This window comes from Sus scrofa, chromosome 14 (assembly GCF_000003025.6).
Source record: "Sus scrofa isolate TJ Tabasco breed Duroc chromosome 14, Sscrofa11.1, whole genome shotgun sequence".
Lineage (NCBI taxonomy): Eukaryota > Metazoa > Chordata > Mammalia > Artiodactyla > Suidae > Sus > Sus scrofa.
The window spans coordinates 137,089,906-137,105,309 of record NC_010456.5 but is presented as its reverse complement, the minus strand read 5'-3'; the positions used below and the strand labels follow the sequence as shown (position 1 = coordinate 137,105,309).

Below are 15,404 nucleotides of genomic sequence, written 5' to 3'. Positions count from 1 at the left end.
CACACCACTTCCGGTTTTGGCTTCCACACAGCATGTACATGTCTGTCTCCCACAAAGCCTGGTTTAATCCAATCCACAAGCCCAGGTTGACGGGCATTAAAAAACTGCATTGCTGACTCCTGGATCATTCTAACACTGAAGACTCAACAGTGTGTGTTGAGTAACGTTATGCAATTAAGACATTTAATCATGCAAAATTTACATAATCATTCAAATTACTCTGCAAAAAATTAAAGTTAACTAGCCCGTCCCACTGTATTGATTTGGTTTGGCGCTTGGGCTGGCACACCAAAGGTACACATTAACACATGTCTCATAGGTGCTCTAGAGCAGGCACACCTTCTACGGAACCAAAAGGAAGAGATTTTTCTTAAGCGGAGGGTTAGGAAGGCTTTGTGGAGACGGAGGCATTTGATGTGGGCTTTGAGATACAGGTAGGTGTCTGGGTCTTGAGGTGTATATAGGTAGGTGTCCCTAAGTTGGAGATAAAGGGGAAGGAGATTCAGAGCAGGGGGCTGAGCAGGCTGCGCCCCCCCACCCCCACCTCAGAGGATCTGGAAAGCCTGCAGGTACCTTCAGGGAGCATGGCACGTCAGCTCGCTAGGAGATAGCACGCCAAGAGAAGGACTAACTCTGATCTTGGAACGCACAGTTTTTTCCTTGGTGATAATCAAATATTAAGAACAGGCTTTATCCTAATGGATACATTTGTCCCTGTTTTGATAGCAGAACCTATCAAATGACATTATAAATAAAACAACATGTCCAATAAAGGAACGGAGGTGGTTCCCATGGTGTTCCCGACTGCTCTGAAACTTGCCTCCTTAGGGGGTCATGTGGGGTCACCTGGTCCAGGTCACACAGTCACTTTAGCAAGTAGGTTGAGCATCTCCAGAAGAACCAGCACTGTGGTCCCTAGACAGCCCTCTCCTGTTGCACCAAGGTCCAGCTCAACCAACGTCAAGGGTGGCTGCTTCTCAACCACAGTGGACACAGACGCCTCTTCACTCACAGATTCGCTCCTAAAATGTCTCCACTGGTCCAGTGGTAGTTATCAGAGTCTCCTGTCTGGCACCTGGCTGGGCGCTGGGGACAGGACTGGCCTCGGGGAAACTCCAATCCAGCCCAGCTCTCTACAGCAGGCTGGAGGCGGGTGTGATTAGTGGGAGAGAGAAACATCAGGAGAGTGGTGGGCTGGGTCCAGAGGGGAGGGGGTGGCAGGTCACCAGCTTGACCTGGGACATGCTGAGTTGGGGGCCTTGACCATCCTAGAAGTCAGGTGACATGGGCATCTGAGCCTGGGAACTGCAGGGGACTGGTCTGGGCTAGGACCTGCCTCTGCCCAGGAAAGAAGGAGTTTGGATAGAAGGGGGTAGCCTGGGCTGGGGTGATGGCAGCAAAAAGCCAAGTGGACCAGTGGGGGCGCAGTTGAAAGGCGACCCAAATTCACATCTCAGCTTCCTTCCCGACCAACGAGCACCTGCTGTCAATGCCTCACACATCCACCTTCAACACACCCCTCTGACGGCCCCCATCCTGCAGCCCCTCTGACAGCCCCCGGGGGCTGACAATTTGCACACACACATCCCAGGACGTGGGGAGGTCATGCATGAGGACTCGGAGCTCCAGGAAGCTTCGGGCAGCCTTGGCTGGAGGCACTGGCTCCGGACATCCAGGGGCCAGGCATCCCTCCACAGGGGTGAGAAGTGGTCGGTGTGCAGGGCTTGTGGACCTGACCGCGGCACCTCACACTCAACTGTGTGCCTCCCCAGGGGCCCTGGATGCATCACAGTGACAGTCACTTCCTTGCCCACTTCCCACAACTCATTTGGCTGGGCGCGCAAAGGGGTACAGTTTCATTTTATTTTATTTTTATTTTATTTTTTTGTCTTTTTGCCATTTCTTGGGCCGCTCCTGCAGCATGTGGAGGTTCTCAGGCTAGGGCTCTAATCGGAGCTGTAGCCGCCGGCCTACGCCAGAGCCACGGCAACACGGGATCCGAGCCGCGTCTGCAACCTACACCACAGCTCACAGCAACGCCGCAACGCCGGATCCTTAACCCACTGAGGGAGGCCAGGGATCGAACCCGAAACCTCATGGTTCCTAGTCGGATTCGTTAACCACTGAGCCACGACGGGAACTCCGAGGGGGTACAGTTTTAAATCTCCAGCCATCTGGATTCATCCAATGACCTGGCCTTCCACAGGGACAAATCTAGCTCTTAGCTCCTTTGGACACATGGAAAGTTCGGGGGGTGGGGAGGGCAGTTACTGGTTCCCAGGCAGCACTAACACCAACAAGGAAGAAAGACCTCATCCCCTGAGGTCACAGTCCGAGGCAGTGCCCCCTCTTGGAAGGGCTGGGTGCTGCTACAGGGCCTGCCCCATGTCACCGCCTCACCTTTTGTTCCCCAAGGCCTAGAGCCTGTGCTCAGAAAGCTGGACCCCAACCCTATTCACACTCAGAGCTCTGTGCCATACGGTGAAGGCAGAGTGACCATGGCGGTCTGAGCCACCTGCGCCCACCCCTCCCTGTCTTCCTTCGGCTTAGAGCTCTGGTTTTGAAAAGGCCCAGCCCTCCCCTTCATCAACCCCCCACCCGCCCCGGGCACAGTTTAAATGGATCTTTATTTTGCAGAGGCAGAATTTCACTGACCTTTGAGACACAAAGACCTCCAGGCACCCTGGGTCAAGGGGCACCTGGGGTCAGGAGCTGACTGGACACGCACAGGGACACCTAAAACACGTGACCACCCTTTGCTGGTTTTCATCCAGGGCATCCACCCTTCACTCCACAGGCGCACATACAGCCCTATTCCTCCGGAGTTTCCTGGGCTGAAATTCTGACAGAGGGGTCCTTATCCCCGACAGATCAGCATCGTCATTCTGCAAGTAAAACTGTTTAACCTTTCTAGAAAGGTTTGCCACTGGCAGGAAGGAATTTAGGTCAAGTCCGGTGCGGTCACTCAAGGCTTGGCTCTGCCTCTCCATCCCAGGGGTTGTCTGGCCTTTCCCAGATGGTCCTACGGAGCCGGCAGGCTTGGCGTGTCACTGCTCCCCGGCCCAGGAGTTCCGACAGGTCACCCCACGGATACCGCGGTCCGGCCTGGCCACCGGGGGCCGGCCCACTTCCTGGGGTCTTTAACCGCCCCCCCAGCCCTGGCATCCTACTCAGCTCCCCTCCCCGGGAGGGCAAGGGGCCCTGGACAGCAGCCCACGACAACAGTTGGTGCGACTCTGACTCACTTTCTCAAAAGGCTCCTTTCTGGACCCCTGCGTGCGGCAGCCCCCAGCACACCCGCTGGCACCCCCTCTCGGTGGGTCTCCCTGCTTCCACGCGTCCTCCCTGTCGCCGTCCCCCTAGCGCTGTGGCCACCCGCAGACACACACGCTCTGCCAGTCAGTTGACCGAGAAGGAGCGCGAGAGCCGCCGACCTGGTCGCCAAGTTGGGCTGGGGGCGCCCGGGGGCCCGATGGCCGGGGTCCTGCGGTCCCCAGACGCTGGCACCCGGCGCACCGCGGGCCGGCAGGGACCCAGCTCGGAGCCTGGCACCCCGGCGCGGCCCCTCCCGCCCACGGCGCGGCCGAGGCGGTGTCCCCGGCCTGCTCCGGCCGCCCGGGACACACGGTCCCCGGCCCGCACCCCGCACGCGCTCACCTCGGGGGGGCCGGTCCGGTCGCGCCGATCCCGCCGCCGCCGCCGCCGCGGCGGCTCCGCATCTCCCGGGTGCCCGCCCGCCGCCCTCCGGGGCGCCCCGCCGTCCCCGCCGGGCGCGCGGGAGGCTCGTGGGGACGCGCGGAGGCCGCGGGGTCCGGGCGCCGCCTGCGCCGCCGCCCGTCGCCGAGCAGCAGGAAATTTGTCCGGCAGGTCCCGCCGCCTCCTCCGCGCCGCTCGGCTCGGGCTCCGCGGCGGGGGCGGGGGCCCCGCGCAGCGAGGAGCGGGGGCGACGCCTGGTGTCCGGCGCGGGGAGCGCACCCGGCGCCCGCCCCACCTGGGCCCGCGGCCCCGCCCCGCCCCGCCCCGAGGGCGGGAGGCCCACGGAGGACCCGCCGGCCAGGACAGCCTGCCCCCAGGCGGGGGGGCGGGGGGCCCCCTCTCCCGGGACCCCCTCCCCCGGGGCCCCCGGCTGGGCCCCCACTGCCCGGGCCCAGGCGTCCTGTCGGGCGCTAAGGCGGGACAGCCGCGCTTATGAGCAGGAAAGGCCCTTCCTCCCCAGCCTTGGCCCCGGACACCAGGAAGTGGCCGGGCCGGGCACCGGCTCTGGGTCGTGCAGTCGGTCCGGAGGGCACCCTGTGCTGCTTCTGGTTCGAAGATGTAGCGAGAGCCGGGACGTGTCCCGAGCTGGAGCTGGTGTCTTCCTCTGTAAAGGGTGAAGAAAGGCGCCCACTTGGTGGATGTTGAAAAGGGTCTGATTACCATGAAGGCGGTATCCATCCAAGCTAAACTCAGGGGCGCAGGCGCCCACGAGGGAGGAAGAGAGAGGGTCGGCTGGGAGGGGTCTGGACCAGCTCTTCTCGGGGTCGGCTTTCCAGGGGACCTCCTGCCAGCTATTTAGGGGGGCTTGGAGTAAAGGACATTCCAGGGGAAGGGCAGAAAGGGTACATGTTGTCTCCTCGTGGGTCCTAGCCCTGGTGCTGTGCCCTCCAGCTTGGACCAAGCCCCTCTCCCCCCCCCCCTCACCCCTGTTGCAGGAACCTCACTCCTGAGGGCTCCTGAGTGAAGGAACCAATGGTGAGAAGGTGGCATTTAGGGTGTGTCACCTGCCTCACATCAGTAGCCAGCAGACACCTCCTGGGACACTTTCCAAGGACACTTGCATGTGTTCGGGACAGAGCTGTAGACCCCCAAAGGCTAAGACCGCCCTTCCACAGGACACACAAAGGAGTGGGAGTGGAGGACTTGAACTCAGCTTTCTTGCCTTGCCCTGCACATGCTGTCCCCCCGCTGCACATGTCTTGTCCAGCGCCAGGGCTTTAAATACCACCCATATGCAGGGAGGTGCAAAAAGCAGGGCTCTCCTGGCCCTCTCCTCCAAGCTCTGCCGCCCCCACCCCCGGCTGTCTCCCAGGGCAGACCCGGCTCTTGCTCTGACTCTGATTCTTGGCATATGTCCCCGTCTGCGCCTCCCCCACCTCGTGCACTTCCTGTCTAGCTCCCACGGTGTGCCTGCTGCTCCACTCCACCGCCTTCCTCTCGCCGATGACTGCAGTGGTCCCTCAACCTCAGACTCATATTTTTTTGTTTTTTCTTTTCTGGCTGCACCCGTGACATGCAAAAGTTCCCAGGCCAGGGATCGAACCCACAGCAGCAACCCCAACCACTGCAGTGACAACCCTGGATCCTTAACCCACTGAACCACAAGGGTAGCCCAAGATGCATTCTTTTCTAGGCACACCGTCCAGGGGGACCCTTACAGAGGAAACCTTGTCCTGTCAGCCCCTTGCTTAAAAGCCTCCTTTCAGAATAAAACCCAAACTCCTGGCAGGCCCTGCCTGATGTCTCAGCCCCTCCTGAGCTCTGAGCCCCTCTTCCCGGGGCTCCAGCCCTCAGCTCCTCTTCTCAGTGTCAGAGCCCAGCTCATCTCCATCTGGGACTCTGCCTAAGGTACCTGAGCTGGCCATTCTTTTTGCTTTTTAGGGCTGTACCTGTGGCATATGGAAGTTTCCAGGCTCGGGGTCAAATCAGAGCTGGAGCTGCTGGTCTAAACCACAGCACCACAGCCACAGTGACACCAGATCTGAGACCTACACCACAGCTCATGGCAACACTGGATCCTTAACCTCCTGAGTGGGACCAGGGATTGAACCCATGTCCTCATGGATCCTGGTTGGGTTTGTAATCTGCTGAGCCATAGCAGGCACTTCCTGGCCTGCACCTTCTTACTGACTGCCTCTGGAAGGTGGCCTGGCACCCCTCCCCTCTGCTACTCTTTCACAAGGTGTGTTCACTGGTTTGCTGTTAGTCACCCCCTCTTCCCCCTCCCGCAGAACTGTGAGCTCCGCGACAGTCCACGCTGCACCTGTCTCCATCTTCCCTCCTGACGCCACATGATAGCCAGGAGGTGTTCAATAAAAGCCTGTGGGCTGACACATCAGAGGAGGAGGGGCCCCAGCCGCAGCCCCCAGGCAGCCTGGTCACCGTGGAGCCCAGCAGGGCAGGCGGCTCTCTCCAGAGCTGAGCATGCCAGGCAGGAACTGCCCAGGTTGGGTGGGGTCAGGTAGACTGATGACTCCGCCCACCCGTCAGTTTCCCTGCTGCGGCGCCCAGAGAGCCAGGCTTCTGTACAGGAGGTGATCATTTCAAACTCGGATGAGCACAGTTTGGCTTGTTAACGCTGCAGGGCTGTGAGGCAGAGACTGTGCTGCAAGAAGAGAGAAACAAGTTGCCTTTGTCAGACATCTGCTGTTGGAAAGTCAGCAGCCCAGGGAGCATGGTGAGGGCAGATGGCACTTTCTCTCCCGCTAATATTCTCTCTGTGGGACCCTGGCGATCCTCTCTGGCGTTACACAGTATCTCTCAACCTCTAAGTCTAAAGACATTCATCGCTGCCCCCCAAAAGCGAGGTAGCAGGGGCATCGGTGCCAAGGCTGTGTTGATTCCCATTCAGAAGCCCCTCCAGCCTCCTTATCCATCTTCCTTCCTCGTCCCTCAGGCTCAAGGCCCCTCCTGCCATCAGAGTCAATTCCCCTGTTCCCACACGAGGCTCTAGGGATGGGAATCCGGCTCGCAGCCTCTTGCCATCCGGAACCCTCATCTTTTATGACCCAGGGGCTCAGCCCTTCTCACCTCCACAGCTTCCTCTTTAGCCCCCGACGCACTTCCTGTTTCATCCACCTTCAGCCTCGCCTATGCCGTCCTCTCACCTGTCTCCGACCTCTTCCTCTTTGCCAAGCCGTGCAGCTTCTTTCCTTTAAAACACAACTGGAGGCCGTTTTCCTGAAACCGGTGATGTTCAGCGTGGTTATGTGTCTTATCTTCCTTTTTAGTGGAGGACCAGGCCTTTGGATTTCTGTGCGGTAACCCAGATAATGCTTGTCATGCTTTAAGGACTCAACAGATGCCAATTAATGTTAAATTGCTGAGGCCAGAAATGGTCTCTAGAAGAATAAGCAAAAGAGGCAAAATTGGTATGCAAAGAGCTAATCAGAGTTTGCTTTTATATGCTGTCCAGAAATATTAATGTAAACGAACTCAGCTTTAAGAGATAAAGTCAGAAGGTCTTGGAGTTCCCGTCGTGCCTCTGCAGTAACAAACCAGACTGGGAACCATGAGGATGCGGCTTTGATCTCTGGCCTTGCTCAGTGGGTTAAGGATCCGGTGTTGCCGTGACCTGTGGTGTAGGTCACAGACGCGGTTTGGATCTGGCATTGCTGTGGCTGTGGTGTAGGCTGGCAGCTGCAGCTCTGATTCAACCCCTAGCCTGGGAGCTTCCATATGCCATGGGCATGGCCCTAAAAAGACCAAAAAAAAAAAAAAAAAAAAATGTCTTGTTAAAGCAGGGCAGGATTGATTTCTGGAACTGTCCCCACGTAGAGAAAACTCAGCATAGCTATTCCACTCTCCAGACTGTGCCCGAATGAGTAACTCTAATGGATCTAGAATGTTCCATTTTTACATTAGCCATCTATCCTTCTCCTGCCTCTTTCCCCAAGTTATGCCCAAGTATTAACAATTACTCGTGAGTGAAATCGTGAAGACAGACCCCCCCTTGCTGGAAGATTCCTCTGTTATCCCAGAAAAACAGGTAGTTGTTCTGTCCTTCAGGTCCTCGGAGTCCTTAAACCGTTTTGTCCCCTGGACTGCTGCTCATTGGTGAATTCTAGGTCATGTATCACAGAGATTCTAAGTGTACAGTTTAATGAAGAAAGACAGATGCATCTCTCGAGACATTGAGCACTTGCACCACCCGAGAAAATTCTCTCCCTCCTTTTCCGGAAGATCCCCCACTCTCCTTCTGAGAAGCTCATGTTCGGTTGTCTGGGACTGTGGATACCCTCACCTGATCGAGATCGTTAGATACACTGAGTATCTTTTCTTTCCAGCTTCTTTCGCACAGCAACACCTCTGGGAGTTTCATGCTATATTACCTGTGTCCGTATTTTAGGTAATATATCTTTTATCTCTCATTGCTTTAAAGACTTTTTCTCTATCATTTTTTTTTTTTTGGAAATTTGATTAAAATATGTCCTAGTGCAGTTTTTGTCTCTATCACACTTGGCATTAGTTGTGCTTTTCAGTTTATGTGTACATCATAGAGCTTACAGTATCAATTCATACTTTTCATCAAATTTGGACAATTTTCAGCCATTGTTTCTTCAAGAGTATTTTCTGCTTGCTCTCATTTCTGGGATTTCATTTGCATGTACATGATAGCTCCTAATATGGTCCCATAAGCCACTGAAGCACTTTAAACTTTAAAGCTGCTTTTCTTTTCTGTATTTCAGTTTACCTGGTTTTTATTGCTACATAGTTAAACCTGCTGAGCTTTTCTTCTAAGTTCTTTTTTTTCTTTCTAATTTATTTTTTATTTTATTTTATTTTTTTATTTTCCCACTGTACAGCAAGGGGGTCAGGTTATCCTTACATGTATACATTACAATTACATTTTTCCCCCACCCTTTCTTCTGTTGCAACATGAGTATCTAGACAAAGTTCTCAATGCTATTCAGCAGGACCTCCTTGTAAATCTATTCTAAGTTGTGTCTGATAAGCCCAAGCTCCCGATCCCTCCCACTCCCTCCCCCTCCCATCAGGCAGCCACAAGTCTCTTCTCCAAGTCCATGGTTTTCTTTTCTAAGGAGGTGTTCATTTGTGCTGGATATTAGATTCCAGTTATAAGTGATATCATATGGTATTTGTCTTTGTCTTTCTGGCTCATTTCACTCAGGATGAGATTCTCTAGCTCCATCCATGTTGCTGCAAATGGCATTATGTAATTCTTTTTTATGGCCGAGTAGTATTCCATTGTGTATATATACCACATCTCCCGAATCCAATCATCTGTCGATGGACATTTGGGTTGTTCCCATGTCTTGGCTATTGTGAATAGTGCTGCAATGTTCTTCTAAGTTCTTAATGGGTTAAGTGCATCCCGTGAAATTTTCATTTCAGAAAGGGTATTTTTTAGGTCATAGAATTTTCCTTTGGTTTTCTTAAAAAAAAATTCTTATTTCTCTGCCAAAGTTAGCCATGTATTTGTTCATTGTATTCAGCTTTTCCTTTAAATCCTTGAATATATTCATAATAGGACTTCTGGATTCCTAGCTAACTTTAATATCTGTGCCATCTTTGAGTGTGTGTCTATTGATTTTTTTTTTTTTTGGTCCTGATTATTTTCCTGCTTCATTGCGTGTCTAATTTTGTTTGTTGGCTGGATGTAACCATCTTGAGAATTTAGATTGGATGTAGCTTTTGTTAGGATATGTCTGTAGACACCCTTCCTCTGGGGCTAGAGTAGCTCCAGTTCTGTGACCAGCTTCAGTGAAGTTTCATCCTGATAATGTGCAAGTTAGTGCCAAGTGGAACACTTCAGAGGCTCTTAAGTGACTTCTCGAGCTTCTTTTCTGCACAGATTTATTCTGCCTTGGGTCTCTGCCTCACACATTCCAGTGTCCTCAGTGGCCACACACTTCAACTTCTATCCCTCCACTGAGAAACAAGCAGAACTGCTTTCTCTGTTTGGGCTTTATTTCTCTCTGCTGTAGTGTAGAAAGCTTCTTGGGACAGAATGCGGGGGCTCATGTTCTAATCATCTCATATGTTTCTTTTCTCTCTAGGACTGTAGCCTTCCATTGACCAAAACAAGACAAAACAAATTTTAAAAATACCAAAAGACTTTACCGCATTCAGCTTTCCCATTTTATACATGTCCTGTGGCAGGAGAATAAGTTAGACATCCATTGCTTTGTCACGGCTGTAACTGGGCTTCCCACCTTTACTCTAAATATTTATTGCATTGTTTTGTAAATATCTATATAGATCCTTCCTCCAGGGCCAAGTCGAAGTCATTTTTACATCTTTAGGACCTATCAAGCACCTGAAGTGGTACAGAGTGAATGATTTTTGAACAAATGAACTCATATTTATATATATACATAATTTTTAAAAATTTTGCTTTTTAAGGCTGCACCTGTGGCATATGGAGGTTCCCAGGCTAGGAGGTGAGTCGGAGCTACAGCTGCCGGCCTATACCACAGCCACGGCAACGTGGGATCCGAGCCGTGTTTGTGACCTACACCACAGCTCACGGCAACACTGGATCCTTAAACCGCTGAGCGAGGTCAGGGATTGAACCTGCATCCTCATGGATCCTAGTCAGGTTCCTTAACCTCTGAGCCACGAAGGGAACACCTATACATAGTACTTGTATATAACATATATGTGAGCAATTCAAGTTTTATGTTATGTGCTGTTCAGAACCGCCATGAGTTTAAGAAAGTTATGTGGTTATGTTATTTCAGTAACATTTAACTTTATACTTAAAAAAAAATTGGGGGAGTTCCCATTGTGGCTCAGCAGTAACAAATCCGACTAGTATCCATGAGGATGCAGGTTCAATCCCTGGCCTTGCTCAGTGGCTTAAGGATCCAGCATTGCCATGAGCTGCAGCGTAGGTTGCAGATGCGGCTCAGATCTGGCTTTGCTGTGGCAGTGGTGTAGGCAGCCAGCTATAGCTCTTATTCGACCCCTAGCCTGGGAACTTTCATATGCTTCAGAAGTGGCCCTAAAAAAGCAAAAAAAAAAAAGAAAAGGAGAAGAAGAAGAAGGAGAAAAAGAAAATAGGGAAAATATACATGGCTCAAAATGAAAAAGCTTCAAAAAGTGAAAAAATGAAAACCTGTCTCCTTGCTTCCCTGTTCCTCAAACAACCAATTTGTCTTTTTTGAGACAAAGTTACTTACCAGTTTCTTCTCTAGTCTTCTAGAGGAATATTAGGCATGTGTAGACATATATAGACAGGAACTGTCTGTTACCTGAATTGCACCATATGGGTGTTTCCCATACCAGTACTTATAGACCTGCTTCATTCACTGGAGTCACTGGAGTCATGTGCGGTTTGTACCAAAATATGTTCAACTCTGCTTCATAGGTAGGCCACATAGGTCATTCCCAACTGGTTTCTAATACAAAAAAAAAAAAAAAAAAAAAAAAAAAAAACCAAAAAACCATGTAGCCACTTGCAGCAACATGGATGGAACTAGAGACTCTTATACTAAGTGAAGCAAGTCAGAAAGAGAAAGACAAATACCATATGATCTCACTTATCTCTGGAATCTAATATATGGCGCAAATGAACCTATTTACAGAAAAAAAAAAAAACAACTCATGGACGTGGAGAGCAGACTTGTGGTTGCCAAGGGGGAGGAGAGGAGGTGGGATGGACTGGGAGTTTGGGGTTAGTAGGTGCAAACTGTTGCATTTGGAGTGACGGGCAATGAGATCCTGCTGTCTAGCACAGGGAGCTGAATCTGATCACTTGTGATGGAACACGATGGAGGATAACGTGAGAAAAGGAATGTATATGACCGGGTCACTCTGCTCTACGGCAGAAATTGACAGAGCATTGTCAATCGATGATAATAAAAAGAAATTCATAAATAAGTAAAGAAGAAGAAGCTATGAGGACTGCCCTTGTTCGTGTGTCATTCATACGTGAGAGTACGTGTCAATACTGAATTCTTGGTCGCCAGGTCCAAGTTGTTTTGGTTTTTGTTTTTGTTTTAAGAGATGAGCAGTACGTGTGTGTGTGTGTGTGTGTGCGCGTGTGCGTGTGCGTGTGTGTGTGTGTGTGTGTGTGTGTGTGAGTCTTTGGAGATAAGGTTTCATGTCTGCGGGTGTGAGAGCAGATGATCTTCCTACTTAAAGGGACAAACAGCGTTAATTTCTTCTCTTCTTAAATGGTTAAAGAAAGCTTGATTCAGTCCCTTAAGTACTGATGTCTGGAAATTAGAGTCAATGCCCCTGGAAGGGCACATAATAAAACAACTCGGGAGTTCCCGTCGTGGCGCAGTGGTTAACGAATCCGACTAGGAACCATGAGGTTGCGGGTTCAGTCCCTGCCCTTGCTCAGTGGGTTAGGGATCCGGCGTTGCCGTGAGCTGTGGTGTAAGTCACAGACGCGGCTCAGATCCCGCGTTGCTGTGGCTCTGGCGTAGGCCGGTGGCTACAGCTCCGATTCAACCCCTAGCCTGGGAACCTCCATATGCCGCGGGAGCGGCCCAAGAAATAGCAACAACAACAACAACAACAAAAAGACAAAAAAAAAAAAAAAAAAAAAAAAACAACTCGGCACCTTCCATGACCTGCTTCAAGCGAGGCATAGAATTCCCTTCTCTTCCTCACTCAAAAATGACAAAGTCTCTCAGAAAGGCTCGGGATTTGGCAAAAGTATATATTTTTTTCCACTTCTTTGAGAAACTGTAAGACCTTCAACAGATTTCTGGCAGAATGAAATGATTTAATGTCTTTATTTCTCACTGTGAAATTAGTGTCTGTAACCCACAGAACATTGCCGCCCATGGACTGATTCAGTCTCCCCTAGTTTCTGCCTTGTAAATACCTTCCATTTGCCTCGAGAATTGAGGAAAATGCTGGTAAGAGACTATAATACAGCATTGAGATACCAAGGAAACTCTCTTGGTAAATAGGAGATAAATAACTATTTCTTATCAGTCATTAAAGCAGGATATGAATTTAGTTTTTAAATATTGCATTTCCTGAAGCAGCACAATGTTAAGAAATGCCTCTTTAACGGAAAGTTAGGATCCTATCTGGGCAGTTTTTCTATTTAAAAGTCCCCAAAGCACACAAAACTACGTACACCTTATAACAAAAGTGAAAATGTAGGTGAATCAATTAAAAATAGTACAATAAATCCTATTATATACTCTAGAGCTCCGGGTGCTGTAAGCGGCATATTTGTGATTTTAAAAAATACGAACGCTTAACAACCCACATGATAAACAGAAGGAAAAATCAGCAGCCTCAAATTGTAGTTAAAAAGCAAGAAAGATAACAGCTTGTCCCAGTGCTTCCTGAATTCTTCATGTCAGCTAGACTAGCACTTTCCAAAGTAAGAATCCATTAGTTGTGATGCATGTGGGGGAGGGCAGAGCTGCGTGTAGGTGGCAGATGGTACAAAGATGGCCATTTTTAAATTTCATATATGAATTGCATATTTATTTTCCTATTGGTACACCCTTTGTGATTCCATTACAACTAGGCTCATGTAGATAGTACCAGAGCCCACTGACTGGTAAAGGGATTCGTACGGGAACAGTATTAAGGCGTTAGAGACAGGAATTCACATACATCAAACGTTGCAGCAGTCGAGTGGAGAGACCCAGTCGCAGGATGTCCTGAGCCAGAGCTTCCTCCCAGCTGCTGGTGGGACCAGCATCCCAGATTTTGGTCTTGCTCTCCTCCAGCCTACGAAGGCTTTGTGTTCCAGACTGTGTTCCATTTGCAGCAGCCTTGACACCACAGGCTCTGACAATCACTTACCTTTTGTCCCCAAACCCAGCTCTGTCTGTCCCAGCCCATACTTCATGAAGCCTCTGCTCCCGGAGGAGTTGCAAACAACAAAAAAGTGTGTGTAAATATATACATATATATATTCAGCATATAGAATTGACAAAGGTTAATATCCTCACTGTACAAAAAAAAAAAAATGCACATAAAAAGAACACCTCTAACAGATGCACTAAGATTGGTGGGTTGCCTGACCTCCTGATGCAGGGCCTAACCCCAATCCTCCTGGTGCAAATTTCTCAGCCCAGGGTCAGGGTTGGGACCGGGGCCTGGAGATTGAGAACTTAGGACCAAGAAACTGGGTCCCGGCATATTTGTTTTTTCCAACGCCAGCACATAAATTTTCATGGAAACAAAGAGGTATCCACCAAAGAGACTGTGGTCATCAATTAACTATACTTCCATCAAAAATTTTTTAGCGAGAGTAATATTTTAAATAATCATGTTGGAGTTCCCTGGGGGCTCAGTGGGTTAGGGATCTGGTCTTGTCGCTCATGCAGCTTGGGTGGCTGTTGTGGTGAGGTAAAGGCAAAATAAAGGGGAAAAAAAAAGCACCCTTCTGTAATAAATGAACCACCACTGTGAACAAAAAACTTGTGAAAATTAAAATACCAGTGGCTAATAAACATATTAACATAAGCTAACAGTCTCTAACATTTAATCAGTAATATTAGCAAGCTATTTCTCCCCTTGGCTTGTGAAAGATCTAAAGCATTAGCAATGCCATGTGGGGAAGAAAGTGTGGGAAAAAGAAGAATCTGCTGCACAGTGCTGTTGGTAGGACTTGAAATTGGCCCAAACTTTTGACTGGTGTGCACTTATTTGCTGACTCAAAAGACTGTTTCTAAGAATTTATCCCAAAGAAGCACCTGAAAAGATGAACAAGATTGAACATGGAAGGAGCACCATCACATCATGGGTGCAAGAGTGAAAAGCCGAAGACAACTAAAATGTTCAACAAAAGGGACCTGTATCAATACATTCTGGTTCCTTTGTACAGAGGTAAATCCAATGTACTGACGTGAAAGAGAAACCCATGACAAACTGCTGCGATTTTTACTCCCAGATTATGAAATAGAACAGGATTTCATTATAAACGTGTATAGGCATAAAGATCTGGGTATAAAAGACTTCTCCCGAGTATGAAGAGAATTACTTCTTCTCAGATGAATTTTTAAAATTATATTTGCTTTCTTCCTTATTCCTCTGAGTTCCACTTGATATATTTTCTAAGGAGCATCTATAATGACACAGGATATAGTGAGCTATACCATGATAAAGTCTTATTTTCATACAGGAAGATGGACTAGAGGGAAATAACGGCTGAAATTCTGTCCCACTCCTTAAAAAGTAGTCAAAATGAATAGACTTAAGTAGAAAAAAAATTAGTTTTCCTCGTAACATCCAACGTAGTAAAGATAAAGATGTCCATTCACAGTGTGAAGGGTGAGTGGTTACATTGGTAAAAAAATATATATATATTTCTAATAAGCAACAGAGCAATGTATAGAACAGCTTCAGGAAGTTCACATACTTTGACCCACATCCTGAAATCTAAGCAAGGAAATACTCAGAGATATGGATGAATGTTTATACAGAAATTTGTTCAGGCAGTGTCCTTTTTCCAATCATAAAGATTTAAGCAACTTAACTGTTCACGGCAGTAGAGGATTTGTGCATATATGTCCAATAACTCATGCAACAAGTATTTGCTGAGTGTGTGCAGTGCCAGGCTCTTTGACAGACCCTGGCATCCAGTGGTGACCAAAACAAACATGCCAACCTCCTGGACGCCTCCCTAGTCCACTTAATTCTAGTGGGAAGGACAGACACTGTGAAGTCATTCCAGAAATAAGTTAGGTGCCATTGAAGTA

At 49.4% G+C, this 15,404-nt stretch overlaps 1 protein-coding gene across 2 annotated transcripts in view; it reads right to left on the bottom strand.

The window, feature by feature from the left end:
- Positions 1–3,861, bottom strand: part of PTPRE (protein tyrosine phosphatase, receptor type E) — a 162,797-nt gene extending 158,936 nt beyond the window's left edge. For both annotated transcript variants that reach the window (XM_021073749.1, XM_005671573.3), the window contains exon 1: positions 3,658–3,861. The gene's annotated coding sequence lies outside the window, so the exon portion shown is untranslated. The remainder of the gene's footprint in view (positions 1–3,657) is intronic.